Source organism: Culex quinquefasciatus, chromosome 1, assembly GCF_015732765.1.
Source record: "Culex quinquefasciatus strain JHB chromosome 1, VPISU_Cqui_1.0_pri_paternal, whole genome shotgun sequence".
NCBI classification, from domain to species: Eukaryota; Metazoa; Arthropoda; class Insecta; order Diptera; family Culicidae; genus Culex; species Culex quinquefasciatus.
In genome coordinates, this window is record NC_051861.1 from 48,424,367 (window position 1) to 48,449,074 (window position 24,708).

A 24,708-nucleotide genomic window follows, 5' to 3' on the forward strand; every position below is an offset into this window, starting at 1 on the left:
TCTTTACCGGCTCTTTTTATGAGGTGACACACACTCCGAAGGAATTTGCCAGAAGCCGGAAAAATAAGTCGCAGCCGACGCCAAGCAATCTATTTCTAAAACGGGAAACGGTCTCGCAAAAGAGTTTTCACCAGCACTGCTAGAAAGGAGCCAAAACAAGTGGTTCTCTTGACTGTTGGTGTGGTTTTGAGTATTGTTCCTTTCTTGTGTTTTTTTTTTTTGTAAATATATATTTTTTTTTGCTTTCATCCTTAGTCGGTGAAAGTTGATTGATTCAAACAGACACTTGCTTTGATATTAGTTCAAATATTTAATAAAAGTTTGTGATAGAGACAAAATTGTGAAGACCATACACAAATACACAAATCAAAAGTGTGGTTTTGGTTGTATGGTTCATCCAATTACAAAATCAAAAACACTATATCAAAAACTTACAGACATGGTTTTTTAAAAATGGTCTAAACTTTTTCAAAGGAATTTATTTTGCATCATAAACTTTTCCATGCAATTTTAAGCATAATCATACAAAATGAGAATGTTAGTATTTAAAAATCTGTAACTTGAGGAATATTCTGATCGATTTGGTGTTGTCGGTTGGTTATGACACAGAGGACAGATGAACATCATTGAACAAACAGCATTCAAAAACGTGTGTAAAAATTCAAACCAAAATACGTTGAAAAGAGCTAGGGTGCGCACCATCCGCCTAGATAGCGCCACTTTCAAAATCATGATATCTACAGTAGCAGAACGTTTGACCATCCAATCACTGCCCAAAACATTCCCTTACGAACGACATCAGACCAATGTCTGACTGTCCTTTATCAGAGGGTTGCAATTTACGCGCGAAAGAAGGTAAACAAAACGAAATCGGGGTTAACATGTCTAAAGGGACTATTTTAAGTTTTCGCTTAAAAAATCATTTTTGATTTAGGATTCTGTTCTGTATTTGTTGGCGTTAATGTATTTTTGCATAACTTTTAGTCAACTAAAATTGCACTGAAGTGAATTTTATATTCAAACGTGGTAAACAAGTTTATTGAGCCATTCTACAATGTTAATCCAAGTATTCTCAGCTGTGACGGTGGCGCCGCCAAGCGTATCCTGCTCACCCTTATTACTTTGATGCAAGATTGTATGCTACGCATTTGTTTAGAGCAAAAGCGTTTTCACATAAGTTCGATCCCAGATGTACATCTGCTCAGCAACCACAAATCTTAGAAGGTCGGTCTTAGACTCAATTTTGAAGGAAATTGAACGTAGAATCCATTTCCGTGATCAAAATCTTGATTAATTTATTTTGTCTACCTGTATTGCGCAATTGAAAACTTCGAACGGCCGTATCTAAAAACACCCAAACATTTTTTTTATTTGATTACCTACATCAGCTTCATTCGCCGCATCTGCTAGAAGCACAAAGGTGGGTTGATCAATAACTGCTACCTGGTGTTCTGGGAGACGATTAATTTAATTTCTATTTTTAAAATTTTACGCAAATATTTATTCAAATAGCTAATTCCTTGATCAATCTATTTTTGTGTAAGGAATATTTATTGGGTTATTTTGAATGCACCGTTTTTAACGTGTTGCAAACCGTTTTTGAGTACCTCCGAGGCCATGACTAGGGCCTTTGTCATGGGTGGTAGCAAAAAAGTGCCATTCAGCAAAAACTCCAAAATCTGTTTTATGGTTTAATGAATTGATCATATTAAATAAATTTTTATATTGTGAGCCAGCTCCATTTAATTAAAAGATGGTTTTGGTCAAGTTAAATTTAATCAAATAAAATCCTTATACGTGAAGAGAGCAGCCATATTGTGTTCCAAGAATCCAAGAATAATAGAAGAAAAAAAACATTGTTGTTCGGACGGTGTCGAAATCATCGCGCCATATTTTGGGGAATTAGCCGCTTTGCAGCAGATCAAACTTTGTAAATTTCTTACATTTTGCCTTCCTCACTGAGGTAAGGCTATAATCCTGCTCTAAAAATGAACTTTTAATTAAAAGCTCGAAGACCCACCTTCATATATACCTATCGACTCAGAATCGAAAACTGAACAAATGTCTGTGTGTGTGTATGTGTGTGTGTGTGTATGTATGTATGTTAGGGTGGTCCAAATCCTGACTTTTTTGGGGCTACCCCCTGAAATCAAAGATTGACCCATCACTAGGCTAAATTCCAAATTTGAGCTCATTCTGACCACGGGAACCCCTCCCTCCAATCGCTTAAAGTTTGTATGGGAAAAATCGTCAAAATGTATGGAGAAAAGCAACTGTTTTACTTTTTTACCTGTGGAAGGCGCCATAATTATCCGATTCTTACCATTTCTCAAATGTAGAACTTTCATTAAATTTAGAACAACTTTCCCGAAGACACAATATTTTTTGGATTTTTCCCCGCGAAGTTATTAGCGCCCAAAACTGGCCATTTTTGCGCGGCCAGCTGTAAGGGGCTACCTAACAACGATGTTTATTTCCAATTCGTACACGCACGTGCTCTCTCTCAGGTTCAAACTCTCTCACTAGCTTGCTCGCCTGCCTGCCTGCCTGTTTACCTACAAGCGCGCGTTGTTTCTCTGCTTGGACTTTTGTCGTCGTCGTCGTTTTCGTTTGCTATCCGCTGCGCTGCGTTTCTGGCATTTTTATTATAATTTTCAACTAAAATAGCAGGATTGTTTTGAGATATATTTAGCATATAATTTCGTAAATTATGTCAAAAATAAAAACTGCGCTGAAAAAATAGTTTAAAGAAAACACAGCTTAGGCTCAATTAAAAAATACAGCAAATGTCAACAGGGCTTGTTTGTTTTTCCAAGCACTACACGCAGTTTTTCGTATATGCTAAAGAAACATGATAATGATTCAATTATTTGAAAAAAATCTTCAGGTAATACAAATGTTGTTCCTTTAGGTAGTTTGCTTTAACAAAAATATACTTTAGTACAAATCAGAACAAATCAAGGCAATTTTACAATTATTGCTGCAAATTTTCATTCATACTCTCTAAAATTATTTTTTTATTCTTTCTGGAAATTTCTTTCTGTGTTTCTAGACCACCTGCAACAAATATTGCAACTGTTTATCATTTTTTGTCAGTTTACCTGTAAATTTTTCGTTTCAGGAAACATCTCTTTCTGCACAATCGTTAACAACCTTCAGATCTTGCAGTTGCGGCCTTCCTTTAAGATACTCTTTTGGATTCAGTTTTTAAAAAAAATCTAAAGAAAATTCCTTCCTTTTTTTATCTAAAAAATACTTCATGGTATTTTTTGTAACAAAAGCAGATAAATTAAAATCCAAAACGTTTGCAATTAGGTTTGGATCAGAACAGATGACGATTCATGGATGAACTAATTCATCAAATTTGTATTCTTTCTCAGACGCTCTTATAATATGATATCTTTTGTTGTGTTTTTTTTTTCGTTTTGTTGTTCACATATTACATTTGATTTTATATCTCAATACGACTATTTTTGTTGAAAATTATAATAAACATGCCAGGAACGCAGCGCAGCGGACGGCAAACGAAAACGACGACGACGACAAAAGTTCAAGCAGAGAAACTGCGCGCGTGCTTGTAAGTAAACAGGCAGGCAGGCAGGCAGGCGAGCAGCTCGTGAGAGAGTGAACCTGAGAGAGAGCACGTGCGTGTACGGATTGGAAATAAACATCGTTGTTAGGTAGCCCCTTACAGCTGGCCGCGCAAAAATGGTCAGTTTTGGGCGCTAATAACTTCGCGGGAAAAAATCCAAAAAATATTGTGTCTTCGGGAAAGTTGTTCTAAATTTAATGAAGGTTCTACATTTGAGAAATGGTAAGAATCGGATAATTATGGCGCCTTCCACAGGTAAAAAGTAAAACAGTTGCTTTTCTCCATACATTTTGATGATTTTCCCATACAAACTTTAAGCGATTGGAGGGAGGGGTTCCCGTGGTCAGAATGAGCTCAAATTTGGAATTTAGCCTAGTGATGGGTCAATCTTTGATTTCAGGGGGTAGCCCCAAAAAAGTCCGGATTTGGACCACCCTAATGTATGTGTTCAAAAATCTTGCCAAGTTTTCTCAGCACTGGCTGAACCGATTTTGATCGAACCAGTTGCATTCGACTTGGTTTAGGGTCCCATACATCGCTATTGAATTGTTTGAAGTTTCGATAAGTAGTTCAAAAGTTATGTATAAAAATGTGTTTTCAAATATATCCGGATCTCAATTATATGCAAGTAAAAGATGTCCGGATCCATCATCCAACCCATCGTTGGTTAGGTAATCAAAAGACCTTTCCAACAAGTCTACAACATCGAAGATCTGGCAACCTTGTCTCGAGTTATGACCACTTAAGTGATATTTATGTTCTTTTCTGAAGCCGGATCTCACTTAAATGCATGTAAACGATGTCCGGATCCATCATCCGACCCATCGTTGGTTAGGTAATCAATAGACCTTTCCAACGAGTCCACAACATCGAAGATCTGGCAACCCTGTCTCGAGTTATGACCACTTAAGTGATATTTATGTACTTTTTTGAAGCCGGATCTCACTTAAATGCATGTAAACGATGTCCGGATCCATCATCCGACCCATCATTAGTTAGATAATCAATAGACCTTTCCAACGAGTCCACAACATCGAAGATCTGGCAATCCTGTCTCGAGTTATGACCACTTAAGTGATATTTATGTACTTTTTTGAAGCCGGATCTCACTTAAATGCATGTAAACGATGTCCGGATCCATCATCCGACCCATCATTGGTTAGATAATCGAGAGACCTTTCCAACGAGTCCACAACATCGTAGATCTGGCAACCCTGTCTCGAGTTATGACCACTTAAGTGATATTTATGTACCTTTTTGAAGCCGGATCTCACTTGAATGTATGTAAACGATGTCCGGAACCATTATCCGACCCATCGTTTGTTAGGTAATCAAGAGGCCTTTCCAACGAGTCCACATAATTGAAAATCTGGCAACCCTGTCTCGAGTTATGACAACTTAAGTTATATCTGTGTACTTATTTTTCTGGACCTAAAAAAATAGCTGAAATATGTGTCCAAACCACTCATTGTTGTTACCCATTGTTGGTAAACAGTGAGGAAGGCATCAACCACATAGGTGGATTAAGTTAGTTTTTCAGTTTTATACTTTCCAGAAATCTTTTCCCTACTCTTTGTGATCGTCCTTCACTAGAATACAACGTATCAACTAATTGTATTCATTTTAATTCATATGAAACAAAGTTGACTTTATAGCTGTAGGTTACCATTGCTAGTACCAACCACTAATGTCTTCCTTTTTATCTACAAGGACTTCGCCGCCCTGGGCTCCTAAGTATATGAAAGTATGGCACGGAGCGACGGCGCCGAATACCCATATTTACACAAAGAATTCAAACCGGCGACCTCTGGATTGTAAGTCCAGTGCGCGGTTCGATTGATCCACACGGGCGGGTTCATTTCATATACACAGAAAAAAAATCGTGGTAATATTACATCTGGGAAGAGGTACATCTTTTATGTCATAAAAAAGGTGTAATTTTACCTCTGGAAATGTGTAATTTTACCACTTTTCTGGTGTAATGTCACTTTTTCAGTCTAAAATGAGGTAAAATTACATCATAAAAGAGGTAATATTCAACCATCCAAAATTACGGCTTCCAAATTTACATTATTTTTTTCTGTGTATTTAACTCAATAATGTATCGTGCACTTATTGTTCAGTGTTAGTAACAAGATTACTTGCATTTTCCTGCTCGCTCCGTGGGAATACAATTCTGCCCATTAGGGGAGAGTGGGGAGACTTGATCCCCTTTTTTTGTATCGCACATAACTCTGTCAATTTCTCACAAAACTATGATCTTTTTGCATGAATTGATAGCTTAAACATTTAACTATGTTTGGCTGATAAGGGTATTTCATCAGATAAACTCTTCGAATAATGACAAGCGTTTTAAAAAAATATTTAAAACCGGCATTTTCAAAATGTTGGGGGTAATTTGATCACCCTTTCATCATTTTGAAAAAAAATCTTAAGCAAATTGTTTCTTATTCATCCAAACTTTTAATTTTTTATAAGTTACAGCAATTTCACATTAAACCTGTACGTTTGTGTTCAAAATATAACAAGTTTAGCATGCAAAATATTTAAAAACTTGAAAATTTCTTTTTTAGACCAAAATTGAGCATGTTTACAAAAGCTGGTACATAATTTTTATTTAGAATTTTTTTAAAAATGGTTCAAACAGCAGTTAGTTATGTACAACTATACTAAAGGAAACTATGTACCAAAACCCAGCCAAATTATTTAATCTTGAGGCTGATTTCAGTGACTGTAAAAATGCAGGGATCAAGTCTCCCTAAACGCACTTTTTTAAACAATTGATTGTAAAAATTGTATGACGATAAATTTAACGTCAAATTTGTAAGGGTTTTGTTGATATGTTTATCAAACAATTCAAGCATAAAACATATTTTTTTGAATAATTTTTGATTGTTTTCTATACTTATCAAAACAAAGAAAAAAGATCTCTTGGAAGTTTTTTGCAGCACTTCTTCGAAAAATGTGTGTAACTCAATCCAAACATTTTTTTATTTTTTTTTCTTTGTTTTCTACAATGAGTTTTAGTCAATTTTGCACAACTTTCTAGAAAAAAGCTAATTGTTTTACCAACATGCTGACGAGATACAGGCTTGGGATCAAGTCTCCCCGAGGATCAAGTCTCCCCACTCTCCCCTACTGAGTGTCGTTAATGCTCTGTCCTATAGGATAGATAGGTTAGCACAGAAATTCACTTCATTTTTTGTTCTTTTTTTTTTTTTTTTGAGCAGATACACATTCGCGAAAATCTAATTTGCAATCTAATTTGCATATTTTTTCCTTAAAGTAGACATTCTGACAATTCCAAAACACTATAAAACATTGAAGTTGGTGCTATTTTGCATATTTCCCAAGCCTGCGAAAATTTACTGTAACGCATTTTGCAGGCTTCGGGTTTTGACTGTTAAACTCCTGTTTCCTACAGTGTTATACAGTAAATTTTTGCCCAATTTGGTAAAAATTATTTATGATGAAATATCATATCAACAAATGGCCAGATAGCAGTTATTGATCAGCCCGCCTTTGTGCTTCTAGCAGATGCGGCGAATGAAGCTTATGTAGGTAATCTCAAATACTCAAAACTTTAAAATTCGATATTCGATATATTCATTTCTGTCGATAAGTGATTCTTATGTAAAATTGTCCGGGGAATACGATGGTGAGGTCAAATAAAAAAATAAGTTGAAGGGTTTTGAGATACGGGCGTTTGAAGTTTTCAATTGCGTCATACAGGTAGAAAAAAAATTAATCAAAATTTTGATAACGGAAATGTATTCTACGTCCAATTTCCTTCATAGTTGAGTTCAAGACCGACCTTCTAAGATTTGTGTTTTCTGAGCTATCGCCGTTTGAAACTAGGAGGTTCACTCCAAAATCGCCAAAAAGTCGTTTTTTTTGGGAGGTACAAAAATGGAGAGGGTGGTCCGATTCGGATGAATTTCAGGATTCTTGCATGTTTTGATAGTACCTGCCAAATTTAAGCAGGATCGGAGAGGGTTCCGCCCATATGGGTTTGATAAATGCTACTTTTGGTCTAAAAAGGTTATGCATTTTAGAAACATTCTCATAAAAAGAATACTTCTAGAGTTTTATTATAAAGTCCAATAAACATATGAAAGACAATAGCTTATTGGACCCTTTCAAAAAAAAATCTAGACATCATTTAGACGTGATATTTGTTTTTAATCAGATCCGTAAAACACACACACAAACGACAAAATCAAAAAAAAATACGGTATAGAGTTAGTAGATAGATGCTAAGCTGAAATTTTTACGACTTTATTGATATAAACCGAACTTAACACTAAGATTGACTAGACTTACTAATTTAAAGCATTTTCTACTTCCCCACACACTTTCTCAGCATTTTCCTTAACGCAACGTTTTGTATGTTTTTTTTTTCTTCCACTGCAATCTCGCCTATTGTTGGTCCACCATCAATGGGAGAAGTCCCTTTGCTGTAAAGACCACAAAGAGCTGTAGTAGGAAGCCCTTTTCTTTAACACCCTTGTATCTGTCAGATGGGTAACCGAGCACCGCCATCATCCTGAGGGGCTGGTGGGAGCACTTCAATTGCTACCAGCTCCTAGAGAGCGGTCGAAAACAAAAAAAAAATAAGAGAGAAGAAAATGCAAAGAAAAATCCCATTTTCATTTTACTTTGTCACTCGAACGGTTGGGCGCACGCCCCTGCCGGTCGCTCAACGCGGATAATAAAATTGAAATAAGTTTCTTTTCTTTAAAATTTTGCCTTCCTTCCTTCCTGATGCTGTTCTGTTTGGACGAAAAGGCATAGAAATGTGTCCTCTTGGGAGGAAGGGGGAGGGAGTGTTTCTTGTTGCCAACAGCTTTTCCTGCTGGGACTGCAGCCTCTTTTGAGCTGTTCTCGTGGAAAACGTAAACTAGTCAATCAATTAAAAGTATAAACGGAAAATGAACTTTTAGTTTTCTGAGAACATAGTTTTTTTTTTATTGGAACAATATGCATAACATTTATTTGAAAACTAGATTCAGTATATTAAGTATGATTTTTTAAATATTTACTAATAGAAAAGACCAGTAAGATATAGAATCATTCCATAATTTTTGTCAATTCTAAACAAATTAAATAGTTTGATTGAGAGAACCCAGAGAATTTTCCTGCTGCGGTTTTCCACGAACAATAACTAGCGCCGGTTTGGTTGGTCCAAAAAGGAGGAAGTTTCCAGAGTGATCCGCGCTGAGTAGGTTGTTCGTTTCACCTGTCCACTTCTGAGGAGAAGTTTCTCGTCCATCTTTTGCGAACATTTATTTTCGTTTGTTTTCTTTTTCTACCTTGGGGGGGGGGGGGTGCCGCTTTGGGAGAGAGGAGGTTATTTTTGTTCCCGTTGCCAGTCTAATTGGATAAAAAATTGAATTTCAAACTTTCTTCTTGGAAGGACTTGCCACTGGCGATGGGCAGCGGTTGTACGAAAATCAATATATTGCTTCCAATATGTTCGGTACAACGAGGAGGAGTCAAGGGAAACGAGGAAGAACGAATGACCGCTTTCAAGTGATTGACTGAATTGACCTGTTTAAAATTTCAACGTGTTTGAAGGGATTTTATTTTCAATTGAGTATCAACATTTTTTGTGGAATTATTTTAAATCAGAAGTCACTATTATGATAGAAATTATTTTGTTTTATTTAAAAATGTTCAAAAACTTCAACAAGTTTATGAATTTTTTAAAAGCATTGGATATTTAGGATTACCCGAAGGCCTTAAAAAATCACTTTGAACAATCAAAATTAATTGTCGTGCTCAAGTATGACCCTTAAACTACGCTAAAGTGATTTAGATTGTTAAAATCAAAGATGGTGGACAACATTGTGGAGATTAAATCAAGAAAAATGCATTTTGTAAAATACGATGATTCATTTCTGAGCAATTCCAGCTCAAATCAGGTTTTTTTCTGGTACTTTTGTACCCGACCCTCTCCGATTTCAATGAAACTTTGTAGACATGTTATCTTAGGCCTATATAAGTCATTTTTGTGTATATGGAGCCAATAGTACTCGAGAATAACATTTGAGAAGGGCGTAAGGTATTTAAATATTTTAGTATTTTGCAATTTAAAAATTACTGTATCTCGAAGCCGTTGCAAAGTATCAAAAAGTGGTAAAAGACAAACTTGTAGGAAATTGGACGGGCTTTCTGATAAAAATATACTGAAACAAAAATACACGCCACTTTTATGTAATTTTTCAATTTTTAAGTTAAAAAGTTAAATTTGAAGGTGATGTCACGATTTTTTTCGCTCAAAATTTTTGAGGAAATACCCTAAGATGTTACCAAAAGACTGACGAAAAATGCAGGATGGTATGTCTCTCCTAAAAAAATACAAAAATCATTTACTTAAACGGTTTTTTGAAAAGTGGTCTAAACGTCTAAATTTTTAAAAACGTTGGAATCGATTCCCCAGAAAATTTTACATAAAAGTCTCCATATTGACCATTGTCCTATGTCCAATCCTTGGGAAGATACAGCGGTTTTAAAAATAAAAACTAACTTAATCCACCTATGTGGTTGGAGCCTTCCTCACAACAATGGCTGTACACAAGTTTCATCTATTTTTTAGATCCGGCTTCCAAAAAGTACATCGATATCACTTAAGTGGCTCGAGACAGGGTTGCCAGATCTTCAATGTTTTAAACTCGTTGGAAAGATATTCTGATAACCTAACCAACAATGGGTCGGATGATGGATCCGGACATAGTTTACATACATTTAAGTGAGATCCGGCTTCAAAAAAGTACATCAATATCACTTAAGGGGCCATATCTCGAGACAGGGTTGCCAGATCTTCAATGTTTTAGACTCGTTGGAAAGGTCTTTTGATAACCTAACCAACAATAGGTCGGATGGTGGATCCGGACATAGTTTACATACATTTAAGTGAGATCCGGCTTCAAAAAAGTACATCAATATCACTTAAGAGGCCATATCTTGAGACAGGGTTGCCAGATCTTCAATGTTTTAGACTCATTGGAAAGGTATTTTGATAACCTAACCAACGTTGGGTCGGATAATGGAGCCGGACATAATTTACATACATTTAAGTGAGATCCGGCTTCAAAAAAGTACATCAATATCACTTAAGTGGCCATATATCGAGACAGGGTTGCCAGATCTTCAATGTTGTGGACTCATTGGAAAGGTCTTTTGATAAGTTAACTAACGATGAGTCGGATGATGGACCCGGACATAGTTTACATACAGTTAAGTGAGATCCAAATATATATGAAAACACATTTTTATACATAACTTTCGAACTACTTATCGAAACTTCAATCTGTATAAAACTCGATCTATGGGACCCTAAACCAAGTCGAATGCAACAAGTTCGGGTCAAATCGGTTCAGCCAGTGCGGAGAAACATGAGCTAGTTTGTTGGTCACATACATACATACACACACACATACACACACACATACACACAGACATTTGTTCAGTTTTCGATTCTGAGTCGATATGTATACATAAAGGTGGGTCTACGACGTTTTTATACGAAGTTCATTTTTAGAGCAGGATTATAACCTTACCTCAGTGAGGAAGGCAAAATGTTGAAAAAACGGGATTTTTGGTGCTTTTTGGCATTTTCTATATGACAGACTTGGTTTTTCAGACTCGTAAATATTTTTACCGGAAAGCTCGTCCAATTTCCCATAAGTTTGCCTTTGACAGCTTTTTGATTTATATCGTTTTTATATTTACGTAATCAAATTTACTATCCTGGTTTCTACCACACTGAAAAAAATATTCTATTTTCAGTTATAAGCAATGTAATTAAGCTTAATCTGTAAGCCCTTACATCCAATTGAAATGCTGTCAAAGGCAAACTTATGGGAAATTGGACGAGCTTTCCGTAAAAAATATTTACGAGACTGAAAAACCAAGTCTTTCATATAGAAATTGTCAAAAACCACAAAAAATCCCGTTTTTTCAACATTTTTATTTTTAAAGCCGCTGTATCTTCCCAAGGATTGGACATAGGACAATGGTCAATATGGAGACTTTTTTGTAAAATTATCCAGGGAATCGATTCCCACCACCGGTTTTTAAAAATTTTGACGTTTAGACCACTTTTCAAAAAAACAGTTTTAGTAACTGATTTTTGTATTTTTTTTTTCGAATAATCTGGGAAAGGATTTGCCAAGCCATGTGGGTTTGAAACCACGACCTTCCACTCATAAAGCGAAACCTGTAACCATTAGACCACAGGAGCTCGGCTTTGTTAGTCTTGATTTAAAAATTTTCGGAATATTTTCATGTTATAACATTGAAAATCGGCCCATTAGTTACCGACATCAAAAAATGGTGGGTTGTTTTGATGAGACTTAGAAAACTTCAATTTTCGTGTTACTTTTTCTTAAAGTGGCTCTATCTCAGCAACCCGAGGTCCAATCTTCAATGTCTCTTAGACAATTTTATAGCAAATTTTCTGAACTTTTCAAAAAAAATATTTATAGAAATGGTCACTCATGGTCACTATTTTTAAAAATCGAAAAACTGCAAATATTTCACTTAAATCAAACTTTCGGTGGCTATATCTTGAAAACGGAGCCCTTTATCAAAAATCTGTAAAGAACTTTTCGATTGCAAATTTAATTTTGCATTAAAAAATAATGTCACATTTGTTTTTGTAAAAAAACTTTGATTTTTTCCAAAAATCACAATTTTTTCAAAAATTTATAACTCGGCGGTGGATTTTTTGACCATGTTTCTCTATGGCTCAAAAGTTGCGGATTTTTGTCCCCTAAAACATATCAAAAAATCTCGAAAATAAAAAAAATACGTATTTTGGGAAATTGAGTTTTAGTGAAAAAAGAGTTGATAAAAAAAATCTGCTAAAAAAATTTCCGTGTACCTATTTTTTCTCAAAAGTCCTCAATAATACCTACAACTTTGCCGAAGACACCAAATTGATCAGAAAATTCACTCAAATGTTACATTTTTTTCATTTTTCTTTATTAGGAGGTGGACAAAAGCCCCCTTGAGATGTGTCTAGCATATTCCAAGACACACAGCTGTTTGAATACTTACAATTGTATGGAGACTTGTATGGATGAACCAATGACACAAAATAGCTTATTTGGTCATAGGGAAGGCCCCCACAAAGTTTGAGCCAAATCAAAAAATACAAATAAAATCCATTTCCAGTTTTGGTAGAGAATTGCTCAAAAGTTAAACATTTCATTTCAACATTTTTCATTTTATCGATTCATTGACTAAATGCATGGGCATTTGTAAAATAATTCTGTTCAAAGAGTGCTTTTCCGAATTGCAAAAACGTTATATGGAACTCGTTGCAAAACTTGATTTTTTCAGCACTCGTCGTATTTATCCAACTCCGTGAACCTCGTTGGATAAATGTACGCTGCGTGCTGAAAAAAGTCTCTTTTTGCAACTTGTTGCATAAACTGCTATTTGTTTGTGATTCGATTATCCGAAGTTTCGATTGTCCTAAGTGAAATTTTGTCAAGGCCTACAAATAATCGAGTCTGGACTGTATTACTTTTGGGCAGCAAATGATCTTGAAGGACAAAGCTGCCAGATATAAATAAATTGACATTGTATAAAAAACCGGAACTAAAAAAACTCGTTAAAAAATAATGATTTTGCAAAAATCTCGCTTAAGTGACATAATTTTAATTTCAACAATCTGAAACCAAAAAAATCGAAATTATGCCTAACTGGAGCAACAAGCTGGAGCAATAATTAATTATTAAACCTAAATGGCAAAAATGCCAATAGTGAGATCTGCCTCTTCACGGACTTCTTTGTTCTAAATGAATTGTTTTGATTTTTTTTTTAAGAAATAAAAAAAATCAGTTGAAAATTCAGCTTTAGGCCTCCAAATCAAAATAAACTCAATAAACTTCGTTTGAGCTACCATCAGCTACCAAAACTAAGCATAATTTTAGTGAAATTTTATTTTAGAATTTGCTCCACTTTAAGTGAAAATCTCTACTTGATATAGCATAAATTACAATATTTTTTTTTCCAATACGGGCTTTCAATCAAAACCCCTCACACTGACATTTAGATTAATATTATGAATCACAGACAACGTGCAAAACATTCCGCCATAGATCGATCTCAATGAACCGTAACAGAGACTATGGAGAGCCGAGACCGTGACGACGACAACGACGACGATGATCACCATTGACGGCAACGATTGACCGTCGCAAATGGCCACAAATATTCAAATGCTGTACGAATAATAAAGCTCAACTATGGCTCAAATGGCTCCCAAGTGGACCGGCAAACTTCACCATCTCGCCAGAACTCGGTAGTAGTAAATCGAAAAGTAACTCAAATCATTTGCATATTATTGGCCCTCTTCCACACCAGAGAGCAGTATTTTAGCGCACATGAATGCACATTGAGTACCGTTTTGGACCCCCTGAATGGTCCAAAGTTGTTTTTTTTTCTCCCTACTGTACACATAGGGGGAAAGTGCCTATTGTTGTCACCTTTTGAGTATTTTGAAATTCATTTAGGAATCAGCGTAATGCTAAGAAATCAAAGCTTAACGTTCCAACAATAGGTGGCTCTCCCCTAAAAAAATGTACTGCATATAAAATTCTGTTTCGGTTGGCCCCAAAACCTGGAGCATAAATACTCTCTACTCCTTTTTTTCTTCTCGCCCAGCTCAAATTCTGCGACTGCTGGAATAGTTGAATGGTTTTGCGGAGTGCCTCGAACTCAGAATTTTCCTCCCGCGCCCCGCATGCGACGCCACAGTCAGTTGGAGGTTTTTCCAACGAAACCGGGAGTTTGGTTTTTTCACCACTATTTTCCCTGAAGCATTTTCCACACTTTTCTATTTTCGTCGTGCAGTGCAACTCACCGATCGTCGGACCATTGTACTGTTGCGTTACGGCGAAACGTTTTCTCTATTATATTTATTATGAAGGTTAAATGATGCGAAAACATATGAACGCTCCGAGCTTTTATTGTATTGCTTTTGGTTTATTTTTATTTATTTTTTTGTGCTGTAAGGGTTCTTGTAATTTTCTGGTGAAAACGGGTTTCGCTTGCCATTTGCGAGCGAAATGTGAACTTGAGTCAGTTTTATTTTCCAAAAAATGTTCTTTTTCTAAAAAGCTTGTTCATGGTTTTATAAAGGCTACTTCGGTAGAGTACCTCTTAGTTAGTTGAAAAAAAGTATTTCTGTCGATTTTATTTTCATTTGGATTACTAATAGTGTCATATAAATAAGCAGAAGCACATTTTTTGCCAAATACAATAAAAAGTCGAACATTCTTTAAAAGGTGAGAGCTCTCAAAATATTTTTTAAAACGTCTAAAATGATAAAATGATGGGACTAGTTAAAAACTAATCTAATCATTTTCCTCCAAAACCAGAAATGTATTTTATTTATATTTTTTCTCCCCTTAAGACCAAAGAAACCATTTTGTGTCATAATGTCACCGATACAAGGCTCCATACAATTTTGACAGCTACAAAAATTGTACCTACGTAGGTATTAAAAAAATCTGTATCTCTATTTTTTTTATTGAGATAAATTTCCCAAAATCAAAAAATCGCAACTTCTGAGCCACAGAAAGGAATAGACAATCGTATTTTTCATTAAAAGAAATTTTAGTCGAAAAAATTTTTTGACCTTACTTTTCACTATAAAAATCAAATATAAAATTCACAATCGGAAGAATTTTTCAGACTTTTGTATAAACGATGCATTCGTTTTCAAGTTAATCCACTTAAAGTTAATTGTAACAAATCTCTCCGAAAAAAAACATTTTTTTAAATTTATTTAACTGAGTTTTCATTTCCAATGCTGTTAAATCAAAAATAAATATATCTGCTAAAAATTTATTGATGGAAACATTTTAGATTGATTGATTAAGCTCTGTTAATTTTGTCATCTAATTTTTGTCTGGCGTAGGCGATTTCGCCTTTACAGAATTACAGGAAAAGTAAGTACTGTTAAAACAGGCTGCATAAACATAAATTTTACTTTTTCTGTGACTATTTTGACATTTTATCTTTAAGTCAACATTGAATGGGCATACAACCACCAAAAATCCGTTATCTTTTGCAACTTCTCACAAGCCAAAGTTCTGTTGCGAAGCGTCAAAAAGTATCCCAATCAATTTTTCTCGCTCCAAATAGTTTTGCTTGAAGAAAGTAAAAAAAAAATATCCTTTCTCTCCACCCACACTCCAATCCAGCAGCAGCTATTAGTAACACTTGCTTGCATCAGCTTCTCCTTTACTGTTCGGCTCTGGACTCGACTCCGGACTGCTACACGACAGAGTACATTAATCCTACAACTGTGACAAAATGTTCCCTCGGTGCCGCCCGTCAGGCAACCCTCCTTCCTCTTCGGGCGAAACACATGGCACCAGCTGATGGCGCCGAAGCCCGGTTTTTATCCTTGCTTTATTCGGGCATGCTGTGTGCGTTCTACATGCCCGTTATGGAGCTGGAGCTGGTTCGTAAGCTCTCTACTCCAATCTTATTATCTCTTCATTATGTGCCATCCGTATGCAGTTTCTGGCTGGTTCTACCGTGCCCTGCGTTTCACGCAGACACTCGAGCTTTGGAGCTTTCGATATGCGAAAGCTGCAGGACACGTGGTGCCAGCCAGTTGGGGGTTTTGCTGATGATTAGCAATTTTTTGTCGTGCCAGAAACTTCTTTTTCAGGTTTACTTGAAAGATATGGCACTATCTATTTGCTCATTGGGGTGTAATATGGTTGTATGGAAAAAAATAAAGTTGTCCAAATTTAGTGAGCACAGCACTTTTTTAGTTCCTTCTGGAGTCCTAAACAACTCCCCAAAGTTTGGGACCGATTGGTTTAGTCCTCACTTAGCGCAAAGCGATTCAATTTTCCATATAAATTTGTATGAGGAAAACCATTTTTTTGGATTTTGATATTTATCAAATCCACGTTTCATGTTATATCAAAACCGGACTCATATTCGGATGCTCTGGAATGTCCTCTACAACTTTGCCGAAGAGAGTATGGTGCTAGCTTGCCCCTAAAAAAAGATACAACGTTTTCAAAACTCGTCTAAAACGTGTTTTTTGCTCGAAAATCACGTTTTAGACGAGTTTTGAGGACGCTATATCTTCTCTCAGGAGCAAGTTAGCACCATACTCTCTTCGGCAAAGTTGTAGAGGACATTCCAGAGCATCCGAATATGAGTCCGGTTTTGATATAGCATGAAACGTGGATTTGATAAATATCAAAATCCAAAAAAATGATTTTCCCCATACAAATTTATATGGAAAATTGAATTGCTTTGCGCAAAGTGAGGACTAAACCAATCGGTCCCAAACTTTGGGGAGTTGTTTAGGACCCCAAAAGGAACTGAAAAAGTGCTGTGCTGGAAAATCGATTTTGATATTACACCCTATTTGCTCATGTGCATTTCTCGCTTCAATGAGACCACAATTTCAAACATACATAAGAATTGAAGAGGCAAAAAAAAGTAGTACACCCAAAATTCAGGATCGAGATAATCGTTCTCTCAAAATTTATTGAGGGCTCAGTGCCAAAATCGATAGAATAATGGTACCAACTCACACCATCATAACAAATGAGTTCATTCGTTAGTTGAATCAATAAATCTCCAACAAGTGTCATACATCGACTTCTGACTTCTCCATGGTCACCAAGCTGTGGTGGCCGAGGCAGCTAAGTCATTGGATTGTGTTGTCAAAGGTCTCTGGTTCGATTCCCGTTGTCGACACTTTTGAGTTGTGATAGCCCAATTTCGTAGCGGAAAATCCAATGATATGGATTTTCCGCTACGAAATTTAAGTTTTAAGTTGTGATAGCCCAATTTCGTAGCGGAAAATCCAATGATATATCATTGGATTTTCCGCTACGAAATTGGGCTATCACAACTTAACTTTGTGTAAAAGGCTGGGATTACTGAAAATAAACTATTTATTACAATTTTGGCCTGATTCAACGTGAAAAGATAACATGTTCATATGATTTGTATCCATTTATGTTTACGACTACTGCCAACACTGAACTCTTATGGGTTTCAACTCAATTAATCCAGCAATAACACGTCAAAACAAGGGAATCCAAATAAAAAATGCTCCTGACAATTTTTTTTTTATTGTAATTTCAGTAAAATGGTTGAAAATGGTTTAACTGAAATACCATCAATAGATTTGTCAAATAATGTTGCTGAAAATTCAGTTATTTTCTTGTGTTTGACAGATCATTTGCTGAAGATTCAGCATTCGTTGCTGGTATTTCAGTTACACGGATGAAAATCCTGTTAGCAAATCCGGTAATACTGTGTTGTTGAATTCGACAACATGGAAATGTTTCCAAAATCGTCAACATTTTCCTCGATTTCGCTGCAAATGTTTTCAAAATCGATAACATTGTTGTTCGAAATCGAGAAAAAATATGAAGATTTTGGAAGCATTTCCATGTTGTCAACAATTCAACAAGACAGTATTACCGGATTTGCTTACAGGATTTTCATCCGTGTTACTATTAAGATTTGATTTCTGTTGTCATTAAAAATGTTTCCAATGCTGCTTTTGATACAAATATTTCTCAAATTACATTTGAAATAATACAATACCATTAAAATCTAATTTTTATCAGCTCTTCTTCCAATCCTGATTACATTGAGACTTGCAGTTATTATTGTTTTTCGTATGGAAAAAGTTAATGGTTTGAGCAATTTTACACACCCGGAAAAACAACTGGTTAGCATCGAGACTTTTGCTTTTATCATTTCCATGCCTTTTTCTCTCTAAAAATCACTATAAAATATTTAAAAATCAAACCCAACACATTTGAACGAGGATTTGCACTTGGCTGCAAGTTAAAGTGACATTCCAGCTTAAGCCGTGGTACGTTAATCGAAATGACAGTTGAAACGGTTTGTTATAACAAAGTTATAAAGTGTTATAAAAATTGACTTGAAACAAACTTATATAACTTCAATTCCAATGACAGCCTTCGTTGGAGATAAGTTCTTTAGCTAACAAAACAGCAGCAGCCTTCTTATTGACGCTTGGACCAGCTTGTTTACTATGAAGCCACGTGGAGAGATGTGGAGGCGCCTGGACCTGCCGTGGAGATAACAACAAATCGTCGAAGTCATCGGATCGAATCTTGGGAAAGAGGAAGTTCATAAAAAAAATTATAAGTTCTCCATGCAGGGTATTTCACACTAATCACAGGTAGACTGCGCGTCATGATTGTTTTTCTTTTTTTTTTTTTGAATTCAATTTCGAATTATTTTAAACAAATGTGGCAAAAACAAGCTTACTTTTTTATTAGCTTCGTTGTTGATTGAAATTCTAATAAGAAACGTTTGTTTACATGTACGTTAGTCGACGGTTAGACAGCTGTTTTCAATCTAACTTCCCTTTCTAGTGTGCGCTTTGATTTGACAGCACAGCCGTAAACCACGCCCCCTTTTTTTCGTTGAATCTCGTGTTAGATAGCACATTGTTTTCAAATACATTTGTACAACTTACTCTGAGGCGGATTGGTTATACAACCAGTTAGGAAATACGTTTATCTGACAAAGTGTGTTGCTTGGGCTGACAGATTTACTGTAACTGATGTGTAGGCTTAGTGATTTTTCACGCTCGAATATTGTAAATTTCACGGGGACCTAAATTTCAAAACAAGGGGTTTCCAGCATCAAGGATTACTGACCAGTTTAACTGGAATTACCAGGATTACTAGCAATATGTCACGAATTACTATGATCTCCCAGAATTACTTGGGGTTACCAGAAACCACGCAGAATTGCTCAAATTTATAAAAATAACTTTGAATTACTGCCTAGCTTCCAGAATATTGAGAAAAGTCTTTGGGATTGGATCGAATGACAGCTGTCAAACGCACAAAATCACGTGCTTGGCATTAGTGCGTCCAACCCGGGAATTTCCTGCACAAAATTCCCGAGATTTTTATATGTTGCACGGGGAATTCCCAGAATCAAACAAAAATCTTTATTTGGCCTGGAAATTACATTAGTTTTACAATTTATAAGTTTAAACATTTCTAAAATTTTACATTAATTGGTACCATTTTTTTTGTTGTCATTTTTCATTAAGCTGTTTTAGTCACGTCATATAGAAATAAATAAAAAAATATTTATAAGATACTTATTTCATTTGAATTAGAAATGTGGTGCATATGAAATTCAAAGCAAAACAAAGAACATCAAAAATTGGTTTAGGTAATATTAAAACTGCTATTCTTGTATTGAGCTAATTAAATAAATTTAAAGCTTGAAAAACATAACAAATGTAAAGAAAACATAGATTTTATGACGTTTTCAAAAAAAAAATCCGGGGAATAATTTTTTTTTCCGTTTTTCTGAAATCTGAAAACCCGGGAAAGTTGGACACCCTACTTGGAAATCATCGAATAATGGGGTAAATATCAAGAACAGTTTGACAACTGATTTTGACATTTGACAACTGATTATGACGTTTGAGTGCTTTTTCATCCGAATAAATACTTTCAAAAGTTTTAAATCAAGTCTAACATTTTAAAAGGGCCAAAAATTCAATATTACGCCCTTTTGAAATGTTTGTCTTGGTTTAAAAAAAATTAAAATACTTTTTTCGAAGAAATCGGAAAAATGCTCCACTGTTTCATATTTTAACATTGTAAATCGGACCATTAGTTGCTGAGATATTGATCCTTGCACTGTAACTCGGATTTGGCCCGCACTTTTCTTTCGCACTTTTGACAACAAGATTTCCAAAAACTAGGCAACCAGCAGTTGTTTATTTACATTTCAAGTCGCAGTTTCCACCAAACTGGACATTCGCACTTTAAAATTGCGATTGACAGGTGAGCAACATCGGCTCGCTTTGATCATTTTTTGAGGAAATTAAAATTTCCCAAGCCAGTTTGACAAGTCGCAATAGTGCGATCGATAGCAATAATTTAGTGCGAAGTCCAAGTTAGTGAGAATTGCGCAATATCGACATTAGAAAATAGTGGGCTGTTAGGGTGAGAGACTTAGAAAACATCAATTTTCCTGTTTTTAAACACTTGCATGGCAATATCTCAGCAACTAAGGGTCGTATCAACAAAGTTCCAAACAGCAAAATATAGAGAATTTTCTCAACTTTTCCAAAATATTTTTTTAAAAGTTTTTAAAAGGCAAACATGTGCACTAATTTAAAAAAATGAAAAACTGCGACTATTTTCAAAAAAGTCACCTTCATTGCAAATTTGATCTTACATCGAAAAATGAAAATGACAAATTTTTACGAGCAATATTTCGATTTTTTGAAAAAATCAGCATTGATTAAAAAATTCATAACTCGGTCAAAGACTTTTTGCACAACCTGGAAATTTCTGAAAAGTTGGCAATTAATGTCCTCTAAAACATATCAAAAAATTAAAAAAAATAAAATAGTGTTTTTTGCAAATCAAGTTTTAGTGACAAAAAGTTAAATAAAAAATCCCAAAAAAAAATTTACCGTGTATCTTTTTTTTCAGTGCAGTCCATATCCATACCTACAATTTTGCCGAAGACACCAAAACGATCAAAAAATTCCTTCAAAAGATACAGATTTTTGAATTTTCATGGACAGCTGCCAAATTTGTATGGATTTATTTAATTTAATGATGCAAAATGGCTTCTTTGGGCATACCGAAGGCACCAAAAAGGTTCAGTCGGATTAAAAAAAAAAAAACAAAAAAAATTGAATGACCGAAATCTGAGAGAACTGCTCACTAGTAATTACTTCACAGAAAAAATATGGTAATATTCATCAGGATATGGTGACAGATCTTGTGTCAAAAAAAAATATTAATTTTACCTCAGAAAATGATGCATTTTCATCAGTTTTTGATGAATATTCATCAGGTTCACATTTTTACACATTTTTAATGTAATATTACTTATAAAAGAGGTAATATTCAACGTACCAAATTTTCAACATTCCAAAATTCATCTTTTTTCTGTGTTGAATTGATGGGAAATACACGAATTACTGAGTAACTATGGAATTACACGAATTACTACGGAATTACTAGGTAATTCCAGAATTACAGGAATTACTGGAGAATTGCGAATCTATTCTGGAATTACTGAATTACTTACTCAAAATCTGAATGATCCCGTACTAGCAATAACTATGTTTTCTTACATGAAAATTAATAGGAATTAAATAGAATCATAAAAGGTTTATCGAAATTATCTTTTGAAACAGTTATTTTCTATTATTTTTCTATTTTCCGAAGTATTTTTTCACAAAAAAAGAATAATGGAATTACCAGGATTACTGGGATTGTTAAGAATTACCAGTATTACCCTGGAATTACTCAGTAAATCCGGAATTACAGAATTACTTGCTCAAATTCCAAGTAATTCCGGATTAGTGACCAGTCTGGCACGATGCTGGAAACCCCTTGTTTCAAAACACGTAAACTTCAAGGAACGATAAAAATGTTAAAATTACTCTGAAAATCTTATGTTCAAATCACAAAAACTACTTTTTGTGTTTCATTATATATTATTGTTCAATAAATAAAAAAAAACCTTTTATAAATTTAAACGTTACACAAAAAAAAATCTCCAAATTTTCAAAAATGATTGCCCTAGTTAATGGCAGGCTTTATATTTATTTTGAATTAAAATGCAGGGCATGCATAATCTCATTTATTAACATTCCAACGCCCAAGGCTCCAAAAAAGTTGGAATGGTAACTTCAACTCAATGGATCTCGGGCATAACTCAACCAATCAAGATGATTCTTCTTTCCAGTGATTTGTTAGGATGTCTAGATGATTCTAGAACTTTGCAGAACTTAATTTGATCAAATCTGTAATTTTTGCGATTAAAAACATCGTTCCAACTTTTTTTTTCGCGTACAAAAAAAAATTCGCCAAAAATTCCGCGGAGGCAGTCATTTTGAAAAAAGGTGGAACGATGTTTTCGGTCGCAGAAATTACAGATTTAATCAAATTAAGTTCTGCAAAGTTCTAGGATCATCTAGACATTCTTACAAATTACTGGAAACAAGAATCGTCCCGATTGGTTGAGTTATGCCCGAGAACCAGCGAGTTGAAGTTACCGTTCCAACTTTTTTGGGAGGCTTGGGCGTCCGTGTAAGTTGGACATGCGTTGGGCGTTCCAGTGTTAAACTGCTTTTTTGAAATCTTCAACTTATGAAATTAAAAAAGCGTTTTCGCTGCTTTGCTTTATTTAATTAATTTCATTTCAAAGCAAGATTTAACAATCTTGTCCAGCAAAAAATGAGTGAAATAATTTGATTGTTTTGTGACATTTGGCACATTAATATTTGTTTAAAATATTTTATCTCCCTTTACAAAATTTAAAATTTAAATTAAAAGGCAAAAATAATATAATTTGTAACGAAATCGACATTTTAACTCAGAATAAAATCAAAACAAAAAGTTGTATTTTATCTTTCACGGGAATCGATATTCCACCCAAATAAATAAAAAATTTCTTAACAGGACTGAGACAAAATCTGTAATGATTTTAAAAGTTAATTTAAAAGCTTTCATTTTATTTTGAATAAAACAAAGCTTGATTCTTTTAATTTCTTTTGGAACTATATCTTTCAAATAAAATAGCAGAAAAATTTTCATAACAGCGAATGAAAATATTACTAAACTAAGTTTCTAGAAAAACTGAAATATCCAAGGAAAAATCTGAACAATTCTTCAAATGGTTCGTATAAAGCTTTTCAATTGAAAACTAATAAAATTTACTCAAAAAAAAAGAAAAAATGACAAAATAGTCAAAAAACACTAACACTAAACAAAGGTATTCATCCGCATCCGCTTCATTAAACAAGGATATTCATCTGATTAATTTTACAGAAGTTCATAAGATTTTGTTTATTCCTATTTGAGCTTGATAAATTATTTGAGAAAAATCGTTACAGTTTCACACAAACATATAATTTCACGGGATTGCGCGGAAAAAGCCAAACTTTACGGATTTCACGTTGTCCGCGAAATCGTGAAATCTCACTAACCCTACTGATGTGTCAGCAATGTTTTCGTTTATTGCCGAAATCCAGCAAAAGTAATGATAAATTTATCACATCCAGTTTTCTTATTTTACTAAAATGGCAAACCAAAATTCGCTGTCCCATACTTCTCCATAAAAATAAGGTCATTTTTGTTCAAGTTATTTTTGGTGGAGGTGCATGGTGTTTCAAGTTCGATCAATGTACAAAAATGTAATGAAGCCGATGCATTTTTACTTAGTTTATGTCTCTTGGCGTTTTTTGTTGATTGGATATGAAATTTTGTAAGGCAAAAATAAGTATTTTGATTTTAGGTACCGTAAAACGGGGTGACTTTGATAGCCGGGGTGACTTTGATAGGTTTGCGATTTTTCCGCAAAATGAAGAGTACAATTAAAATACGTAAGGAATGGTTCAGAAACATACTGACCGTGGTAGAGAAGTGTTCAAAGTACCTCAAGAAGAACTTTTCATAAATTTTGAAAGGTTTATAAAGTTAGCTAACTATAGTTAAGAAAATGTTGATGGAAGTCATTATTTTAAACTTCTCAAAGTGTCATGATTTTCTCAATGATCACGATTTTTAATCGGAAAACGAAATGCATTTTCGGATTCTTTGGACAATTTTCCAATAGGAGAAGGTTTAATAAGTTTGTAAATAATAAATATTATCTGTTTTTGAAACACAGTTTAAAAAAAACTTCAAATTTATAGGCATTTTTAATTGAACAAATTTCATGTAAAATGTGAAATTTTACCTAAAATTTATATGTATTTAGTTAAAAAGCTTATAAACATAGTTAACTTAACATAAACATTGATTTTTTTCTTGCAAACTATATCAGCTACTTTTGTGATGGTACATTTAACGTACAAATAAAGTTTGAACATCTTAAAAATGATTTTAACAAGAAAAACTATGACTATCAAAGTCACCCCGGAATTAAAACTAAGAATTTTTAACGTAACTATTTTTCTAAACACAATTGAAAAAACTTTTTTTTCCAAAATTGTGCATGGACTTTGTGTGGCCTACCCCAGTATATGTTTTAAAAATAATAATCTTGAGAAAAACCTTACCTGTTGAAAAATATTCTAA

General features: G+C 34.5%; 1 protein-coding gene across 5 annotated transcripts in view; it reads left to right on the forward strand.

Annotated features, from left to right (window-relative positions):
* The window catches only part of LOC6034954 (alpha-mannosidase 2), a 213,071-nt gene that overhangs the window by 154,465 nt on the left and 33,898 nt on the right, over positions 1-24,708 (forward strand). The gene's annotated exons all lie outside the window — the stretch shown is intronic.